Here is a 10,720-nt window from a genome sequence, read left to right as displayed (position 1 = left end):
ACACACTTCCTCTTGAGCTGCACCCAAATTCACTAAGAGGATAGACCGGTCTGCATCGCATAAACTCTGCTCCAATGCCAACGCCTTCTCCGTTTCTTCCAAATGTGTCCTCAAGGCCTCCATTTCAACATTCCAAGCTTGGTTTACAACCAATAACATCTTGAGCCTAGTACTTCTCTCATGCAAGTCTCACTCAACCTTGATCTTACATCCAAACTCACTCTTATAAATGGGCTCAAGTTGGGAGTTCTCATTTGCTTGGGCCCAGGTCAAAGCTTCAGTCCAGGCGTTTTCCTAGGACAGATATACCAAGGTACGAATATGAAAAACGGAGCACATAAATAATAAGAGAAATGAAAGATTAAGGAGAATAACTGTGTCTTTGCTTTGATAACACATCTCCCTGAGATCATCAGTAGTTTGGATTTCCCTAGAATTGGCATAAGCAATAGCTGAGAAAATCAAAGCCTGAATATATCCCACATCCTGAAGAGCACTTGAATCTGTGGAAAACAGCTCCGAACTAGCAGCCAGGATTATGTGTCAGGCGCTAGGGTATTCAGGCCACCAACCGGAGTTTAATTATCAATAGGGGTAGTTATAGAACTAGGAGTTAAGAATGTGGAAGGTTGTGATTGCTTTTTCAACAACCCTTATGCTGGCTTTGATGTCTCTAAAATGACATATTTACCTTTTCCTTCACCTTGGTTCACAAAAATTTTCTACAAATTGTCTCAAATCACGAAGGCAAGGCTCACAGTCTCCGAAACCTTATATAAACAGATCCTAAGACCACTTGCTGACTTGGTTTTTCTCTTGGATGCTTTGATCGAGGCCACATTTGACACCACATCTTCAGTTCCCCTTTTCATTTTCTTTTTCTCTACTTCAAGGGCATCTTTGGAAGGCTTTGAAGACTTCAATGAATCTTCAGACTTGACCCACACAGGGTTAGGAATAGGCACTTATAACAGAGGTCAGTGAGGCTTTCCCTCCTGTGTGCAGTTTCTTTATCTGGCACACTAAGACATTTCCAGGTCTGGTATGGAGAGATGATAAGTTCGAACACCCTATCTATAAGCTCAGGGTGGCATTGGCCGAGATTCTGATCAATGTCTTGTATGGAATGTCACTTCCAGGTTTATAAGGAATTCTCAGTTCAGATGTGTCACCCTCCTAGTTTCCTTCTACAAATAGAATATCTTTGTACCAATCCTTATCGTGGCATGGAAGATCGGTAATATAGGTAAGCCATCAAAGTGTGGATTAAGATTGAAAAATGTAAAAGATAATGGCGTTCTTCTGGAGTTGATAAAGAACGACAAATTCAGATAAACCCAACTCAGCATGGAACTAGTCATTCAGATGGTCAAAATAGGAGATAATACGAATGGAGGTCGGGGTAGAGACTGACCTGAAAGTGAACAAGAATCTCCTTTCGTAACGGCGATAAAGGGAACCTTAATCTAGAATCAAGATAGCAATGGTGGATTCTGGTATATGGACGATCGGGTACTTGGACTTAGAAAGATCTGCAGCCACATTTTCATTGTCTTCCCACCAAACTCGGCATATGTTGAGAAGACGGCTACGACCCATTAGAAAAGCTTATTTTTCACCTGTGTTACAAACCATAACCATGGGAGGTTAATGTTAAAGATATTAAGATCCAATGGCTACAAAAGAAACATGTGGCTAAAGATTACGAGTACAGTTAGGTTGTTAAAGATTGTAGCTTAGTGAGCAAGCTATGCTTGCTGATATATACTGTTGGTGAAAACAGTTGTAACTAACAATCATATTCAGATATGGAAATATAACTTCTCTCTCTCTAAATCTCTCTCTCTCATCTTCTTTATCTCTCTCATTATATCTCTGCCTTCTGTGTTCTTGAGAACCTTCGACTGGTTTACATGGTTTACATGGTATCATCGCCGGAACAAGCATAACAGCTTGACGGTTCTTCGATCGTGATCTGCTTCCGCTCCATCTCCATATTCTTCTGTGAAATTGTGTTTCTATCTGGTAAATTTAGGGTTCTTCTTCTATACCCGTTCTCTTTGTTCTGCGATCTACAAAGTGTGCACACCAAATGTTTGTGATAATTCCTCATTCGAATTACTTCAAGATTCTTTGATTTCGGTAACAATGGTCACAGCTGCTCAGTTACAGATTCTCCAGTCCCCGATTACTTCATTGATTTCGTCCGTTTCAAATTCAGTTCATATGAAATTGGATGATACGAATTACTTGGCTTGGCATTTTCAAATGCAATTGCTTCTTGAAGGTCATAATATTATTGGGTTTGTGGATGGATCAACACCGTGTCCTGTGCAATTTGCTCAAGAATCATCTGCGGATTCTGGAGTCCTCTGTGCTGATTCTTCTATTCGAACACTAACAGATGAGTACAAGATTTGGAAAATGCATGACAAAGCATTGATGCAGTTGATTACTGCCACTTTATATCCTGCTGCCATTTCCTGTGCTATTGGCAGTACCAGCTCTAAGGATTTATGGTTCAGACTCAAAGAACAGTTTTCTACTGTTACAAAAGCAAGTATCTTTCAACTCAAGTCTGAGCTTCAGACTATAAAGAAAGGGATGGATTCTATCACATTATATCTGCAGAAGATTAAAGAAGCAAGGGATTTATTAACTATTGCCGGTGTGATGTTTGAAGATGATGATGTTGTGATTCTTACACTAAATGGGTTGCCTGCTGAATATAATACCATTAGGTCTGTAATTAGGGGTCGTGAAACTGTTATATCTTTGAAAGATCTTCGTTCTCAATTACTTGCGGAAGAAGCCTTAATTGAAAGTGTATCTGGATTACCTGGGTTAACTGCACTTGTGGCACAGAACAATAGTTTCTCTTCCAAACACCAATCTGCTTTTAGTCCTGGTTCTAATCATAACAGTCTGCATTCCACTGCTTATAAGTCCTTCACCAGCAATAATAAGGGTCGAAATCGGTATCATTCGAATTTTAATCCAAAGTTTGGTCCTCACAAGACTTTTCATTCAAGCCCTGCTCCTGGCATTCTTGGTTCATCTCCACCAAGGGTTCAAAACTATGGTTTTCAGGCTCAACCTTGTCAGATTTGTGGAAAGACTAATCATTTGGCTTCTACTTGCCGGTTCAGAAATACAAATACTTCTCCAGGGTGTCAAATATGTGGGAAGCAAAATCACCTTGCTGATACCTGCAGGTTTAGGAATGCTGTGGAATCTCCAGCATGTCAGATTTGTGGAAACCCTTATCATAGTGCTGAAACTTGTTTTCAGAAGGCTTCTTCTACACAACTGAATGTAATGCATGCTGCTACTCGCCCTGGTTCATTCTCTTCTTCTTCAGTGCCTTATGCACCAATGCAGCAGCAAGTTTGGCTCACTGATTCCGGTGCTAATAACCATATGACCTCTAAGTTGAGTAATCTCTCATTGGCCACCCCATACCCAACCAATGAAGTAATACAGACTGCTAATGGTGAAGGTTTACCTATATCCCACATTGGTTCATCTATTTTACCAACTCCAATACATCCTGTCAAGCTCAATTCTATTCTTTATGTTCCAAAATTGTCTCACAATTTACTGTCTGTGCATCGACTCTGTTTGGACAATAATTGCTGGTTGATTTTTGATGCTTTTTCATTTTGGATTCAGGACAAAGCCACAGGGAGGATTCTTTACAAAGGACTGTGTAACAATGGCCTGTACCCTATCATCTCATCAGGATCTCTTTCCGGCCAGACAACAGCCCCATCTGTAGCTCTTCTTGGCAAACAAGTGACAATCAGTCTTTGGCATCAATGATTAGGTTATCCTTCCAATCCCATGGTTTCTCAAATCTTAAAGAAGTCCAATATATCTTGTATTGCAGATAGCACTCATTCCCTGTGTCAAACATGTTTAGAGGGCAAATTTAGTAAACTTCCTTTCTATCATTCGATCTCTCAATCTGTCAAACCATTTGATATTGTCCATAGTGATGTGTGGGGCCCTGCTCCCTGTGTTTCTTTAGAGGGATTCAAATACTATGTGACTTTTATTGATCAATGTACCAAGTATTGTTGGATTTTTCCAATTTGCAATAAAAGTGATGTTTTTGCCACATTTGTCTCATTCTCCAATTTTATTTTAACTCAGTTTCATACATCCATAAAAGTTCTTCACAGTGATGGTGGTGGGGAATATATAAGTAAGGTCTTTCAAAAGTTTCTTCTTGATAAAGGAATTAGTCACCAGCTGTCCTATCCCCATACACCTGAGCAAAACGGCACAGCCGAGAGAAAACACAGACACATCATTGAAACATCGATTACCTTGTTACAAACTACCTCCTTACCATCTTTGTTTTGGTCTTTTGCTTGTCAAACCTCAGTTTACCTAATTAACAGAATGACATCTCCAGCATTAGGACATAAGTCCCCATTTGAATTGCTGCATAATACTTTACCTGTGATCCACCACCTGAAGGTTTTTGGATGTTCCTGTTATCCTTGGTTAAGACCATACACTAGCACAAAACTTGAACCTCGAACAACCAAATGTGTCTTTTTGGGATATACATCCAAATATAAAGGGTATTTGTGCTATGCTGTGTCTAGAAAGAAAGTTTATGTGTCTAGACATGTGATTTTTGATGAAACTGAGTTTCCTTACAAGTCTTTGGTGCTTCAAAGCCCCTCTATTTGTTCTGCACCATTACCATCATTCATATCACCCCAGATTCCAATCCCAGATAACAATAATGTTCTTGTTTTACCACTTACTCCGAGTTCTTATCCTCCTAGTCTATCTGTTGGGTCTCCACATATAGGTTCTGCTGCTCCACTGAGCTCTATGCCCACTCTTAATGTCCACCAATCCTCTGTTGAGCTCAATGACATAGCAGGTGCAGTTTCAAGTTCCCCCTCAGGTTCCTCCCGTTCTGATCAGTCCAGTGGTCCACCAGTTACACAGTCCTTATCCCCTACACTCTCTGTGGTACCTGAATTCCACCCTGAGCATCTCCAAGTAGTTTTACCTATACCACATCTCAATCTTCATCCTATGCAAACAAGATCAAAGAGTGGTATTTCCAAGAAAATTGCACTTTTAGCTGCTGTTCATGAACATGGGGGAGTTGATTTGAGTCAAGTCGAGCCTGCCACATATAAATCTGCCTTAAAGTAATCAGTATGGTATGCAGCTATGCAAGATGAGATTTCAGCTTTGCATCAACAAGGTACATGGTCTCTGGTCCCTCTCCCACATCACAAGAACTTAGTAGGCTGCAAATGGGTCTTCAAGATCAAAAGGAATGCTGATGGATCTATTGGGAGATATAAGGCTAGACTTGTTGCTAAAGGGTTCAATCAAGAAGAAGGTATTGACTATGGGGAGACTTTTAGTCCTGTTGTGAAACCTACCACTGTGAGATTGGTTATAGCTTTATCTGCACATTTTGGTTGGTCCTTGAGGCAACTAGATGTGAAGAATGCCTTGCTTCATGGCATCTTACAAGAGGAAGTCTACATGACCCAACCACCTGGTTTTCAGGATTCAAAACATGAGGCTTATGTGTGTAGATTACACAAATCTTTATATGGCTTAAAACAGGCCCCAAGGGCATGGAATGAGAGATTCACTAGCTTTCTACCATCCTTGGGGTTCCTCTCTACATATGCAGATTCCTCCTTGTTTGTCAAGATTGTGGGTACATCTGTGGTGATTTTACTGCTATATGTGGATGATATCATCATCACAGGGAGTGCAACACAAGCTATTAATGCAGTTATTCAATCGTTAACTCAGGAATTTGATATCAAAGACTTGGGGCCTCTTCATTATTTTCTAGGCATTCAAATTGTGCAGCAAGAGGATGGTGTTTTCTTATCTCAAGCTAAATATGTCATAGATCTGTTACTTAAATCTGAAATGTTGCTCTCCAAACCCTGTGCTACGCCATGCTTGCCATATAATCGTTTACTCAAAGATGATGGCAAGCCCTATAATAATCCTGCTTTATACAGAAGCTTAGTTGGTGCTATCCAGTATTTGACATTTACTCGACCTGATATATCTTTTGCAGTGCATCAGGTTTGTCAGTTTATGCAGTGTCCAATGGAGTCCCATTTTTTGGCTGTTAAGCGCATCATTCGCTACTTAAAGGCTACACTAGGTTGTGGTCTTCACTATATCAAGGGTTCATTGGATATTACTGCCTATAGTGATGCAGACTGGGCCGGGGATCCTAATGATCGAAGGTCTACTACTGGATTGGTTATTTTTCTGGGTTCTAATCCAATTTCATGGTCGTCTAAGAAGCAAAACACTGTCTCTCGGTCATCCACGGAAGCTGAGTATCGGGCTTTATCTACAACTGCTGCTGAACTTGATTGGATCAAACAATTGTTGTTGTTTCTTCACGTTCCTTTATCTGTGCAACCTGTTCTGTTTTGTGACAATTTATCTGTTATCGCTCTAACTTGTAATCCAGTTCAGCATCAAAGAACTAAGCACATTGAGATCGATGTGCACTTTATTCGAGAAAGGGTTGCTAAACAACAGCTACAAGTTCATTTTGTGTCTTCGCATGACCAATATGCTGATATTCTTACAAAAGGGCTATCTGCACCTCTTTTTCAGACACATTGTGCCAATCTCAGGCTCAGCTTCACTGCTCCTGCGCTTGTGGGGGGATGTTAGAGATATTAAGATCCAATGGCTACAAAAGAAACATGTGGCTAGAGATTAAGAGTACAGTTAGGTTGTTAAAGATTGTAGCTTAGTGAGCAAGCTATGCTTGCTGATATATACTGTTGGTGAAAACAGTTGTAACTAACAATCATATTCAGATATGGAAATATAACTTTTCTCTCTCTCTAAATCTCTCTCTCTCATCTTCTTTATCTCTCTCATTATATCTCTGCCTTCTGTGTTCTTGAGAACCTTCGACTGGTTTACATGGTTTACAGTTAAGTGGTATCGAGAACGGCATATTAGATATTTGGATTAGAGAAACTAGCAACCATTAAATTCGATCGAGTACGAGATGGTTAACGATGGCAGATGAATAGTTGGAGTGCTTTCTAAATAAGATTTGGGGATTTGAAGAAGAATGGAAGTGGTGATGCGAAAGATATTTAAAATAGGATATTTTGAATCGTCCTACCATTGAATACAGACCGATTTGCCTTAAGATCAATGGACTCGACTGATATCAAAAGAGGTTTCTCGTTTTTTGTGCCCTGGAGTTGATATTTGGGTAAAGCTGTTCTTGGAGCTCTGTGAAAGAAATGTGACAAATCTTAGTTTTTAGCCCTATGCTCTTTGTTGCAACCCGATCACTCTAGAGGTGACTCATTTGGCCTTGTATTGCATTTAAATGTACAATTTAGTTTGTAACACCACTACAAAACCATTTATTAGTATCACTATGATAACCGACAAGAAAGGTATATTACAGTCGGATTTTAAGCAAAATCTAACAAAAAAGGGATGCAGTGACGAATATAATACAGAATTGCCAGCGTCAGGAAATGAATTTTCCGACAGAAAATACTCTAAAACCGACAGAAATTATGTCAGATATAACCGACAGAAAATATATTAATAATAAACAAATAAGAGCATTTTTGTCGGCTAAAACTGACAGAAAATACTAAAACCGACAGAACTTGTGTCGGACATAACCGATAGAGAAGTTATTAATAAGAATAAATAAAAGCATTATTGGCGGATAAAACCGACAGAAAATATATTAATAAAAAAAATTATAAACCACTTTCTACATTTTCCATATTCATTGCACTTTCTGCATTTTCCATATCCCCTGCATTTACCGCATTTTCCATATTCAACCTATGTCTCAAATCCTTCCCCTCTGATGACAACATGTTTGATAGGGGAAGAATTTGTATGGGCACACCAAAATGATCACGGTTACTAGAATTTGCATTCAGGACTATTTATCTTAAACAACATCCAATATTGTTTGCTTCTTAATGTTATCTTAAATAACTACGCTTAAACTCATGTCTAGCACACGCATATACCTTGAGCAGCAATTTTCCTCCGCTTCCTCCTATACTTCGTGACCTCGCTGGCCGTATTTGAGGTGTCTCGAGCAGCATCAGCACCATAATGCTATGCTAACCGTTTTAAGCGACGACATTCGCTAGTAGCATCACCACCAACAACATCCAACCCATTGAAACAAACAACACAAAATTATTCAAGTTTTTCAATCACCTCTTGGCCGGGTAACTACTAACTACAAACAAATTTTAGCAAGTTTAAATTCTTACCCACAGTTCCCCATATGAGAGACAAAGACAGACAGACAGATGGAGAGAGAAAGAGAGAAAGAGAGAGAGATAGTGTGTGTGTGTGTGTGTGTGTGTTACCTTTTTCTTGGCCGACAACGGTAAGAATTGGAGTCATCAGAACGCTTCACCATATTCGAGATAGCTAAAGCTAGGGTTTCTGAACTTTGGTAGCAATCATGATCACAGTCAAATCTAGCAGTGTTGAACTCAAAGTAAATGAGAAAAGAAGAGAAAGAGAAGGAAATAAGGAGAGGAGAAAAGGGGAAAGGGAGAAGGCACCGACGCAAGGAAGTGATGGAAAGGTTTTATTTTGGAAAATTTCTTTATTGTCAGTTAAAACCGATAGAAACATTTTTTTAAATATAAACCTATAGAAAATTTTCATTACTGTCCGTTATAACCGACAAAAAAAAAAAAAAAAAAAAAAGCCGGCAAAAATCCCCCCAAAATTCCCTCCCAAAATTTTAATTTCCCCCCCAAAATTTTGTTACGATTTTAAAAAATAAAATAATAATTGTTTGGTTTAATAAATAAATAAATAATATGTATTTAAATAGAATACATTTTTTTTAAATTAAATAAATAATTGTTTGGTTTAATTGATAATAACCCATGTAAAATATGCAATAAAGAAACAAAAAGATAATTGTACAATGAAAATGTCATCACACAAACTAAATATTGTCTAATCAATACTTGAAAAACATAAATAAAAATTTAGCACAAATTACTTTTCCCACTTAAAAATTTAGGCAAATTTAACGGAGATATGCATTCTACGAAACTAGTTTCAATAATCGAACCGTCAATTTTGTTTGTAGATACTACAAGATTGCATACATAAAAAATTGCAAAAAAATAAAATAAATTCAGAGATTAGTTAACGGAACAAAAGTTTTCAATGGTTATAAGCGAAAAATCACAATTTAACGGTTATTTTAGCTTCGATTTTGATGATTTTTTTATAGCTACACTCGTCGACCCTATAAGAATGCAATGAACGAATTCGATCTTGAATTTAAAATATTTACACTAGTGGATACCACAAAATCTTATTTTATACTTAATGGAAGTATAATATTAACTCTAAGTGATTGTTTAATCTATCGTTTTTATGCGATATGCATGCTACGAAACTTTTTTCAACAATCTAACCGTCAAACTTATTTGTACACACTCCGAGATTGCATACGTAAAAAATCGTAAAAAACAAACATTCAAAGATTACGTAACGGAACAAAAGTTTTCTACAGTTATAAACAAAAAATTACAATTTAACGATTATTTTAACTCCAATTTTAATGATTTTTTACAGCTACACTCCTTAACCCTATAAGAATGCAATGAATAAATTTGATCTTCAATTTAAAATATTTACACTAGTGGATACCACAAAATCTTATTTTATACTTAATGGAAGTATAACATTAACTCTTAAGTGTTTATTTAATCTATTGTTTTGACGCGATACATATTCTATGAAACTTTTTTCAATGATCTAACCATCAAACTTGTTTGTACACACTCCGAGATCGCATACGTAAAAAATCACAAAAAACAAACATTTAAAGATTAGGTAACATAACAAAAGCTTTCGACAGTTATAAACGAAAAATCACAATTTAACGGCTATTTTAACTCTGATTTTGATGATTTTTTTTTTACAACTACACTCCTCGACCCTTTATGACACACCCCGACCGAGATCAGGGCGTGCTGGCCGTCACGCGAAGGTGACGTAACCATGTGCGCGTGCGGAAGCTAATGAGAAGGTAATATAAAAGTACGAATAATTAAAAACCTAATAACATACAAAGTACTAGTGTATGTGAGACACAATTCAGAGCAAGTCTACAACAGTTCAAAAGGAAAGATACGACATATATACACCCGAAGGTGACCCTACAATGGTGAATGTCTGTCAGAAATGCCGGGACGCCCTCTGGGATAAACCACCGAACCTTCTAGACCACTAGAACCTGGAGGGGCGCAAAAACAAAAGCGTGAGTGGGCAAAAACAAAGTTCTTTGAAAACTCTTTAGCAAAATACATTCTAACCCCTCGCCGTAAAACCTGTATACTTCCCAGAAAATGAACATATATACGTATGTATAGGTATGCCATTCATGCTCACAATATGCCATTCATGCTCGAGAATATGCCACAACAGAATCTCATAATCAAATATAAATGCTCAAGCATAATTCACATCGATAACATAAAAATCTGGCAGCCGGGAGTCACCTAACGTGACATGTACCGCTGCCTATAGAGCTCCAATCTCAACTCAATATCTGAATCTGCACACAAGTCGGAGCCACCTAACGTGGTCTGTACGACAAGACTGGGTGTAATATATACGCTCTAGTGCTACGATCACGTGAAGACTATGCGAATAA

This window comes from Pyrus communis, chromosome 10 (genome assembly GCF_041283825.1).
Source record: "Pyrus communis isolate YQ-2024b chromosome 10, ASM4128382v1, whole genome shotgun sequence".
Lineage (NCBI taxonomy): Eukaryota > Viridiplantae > Streptophyta > Magnoliopsida > Rosales > Rosaceae > Pyrus > Pyrus communis.
Note: the sequence above shows the minus strand (reverse complement) of the source record.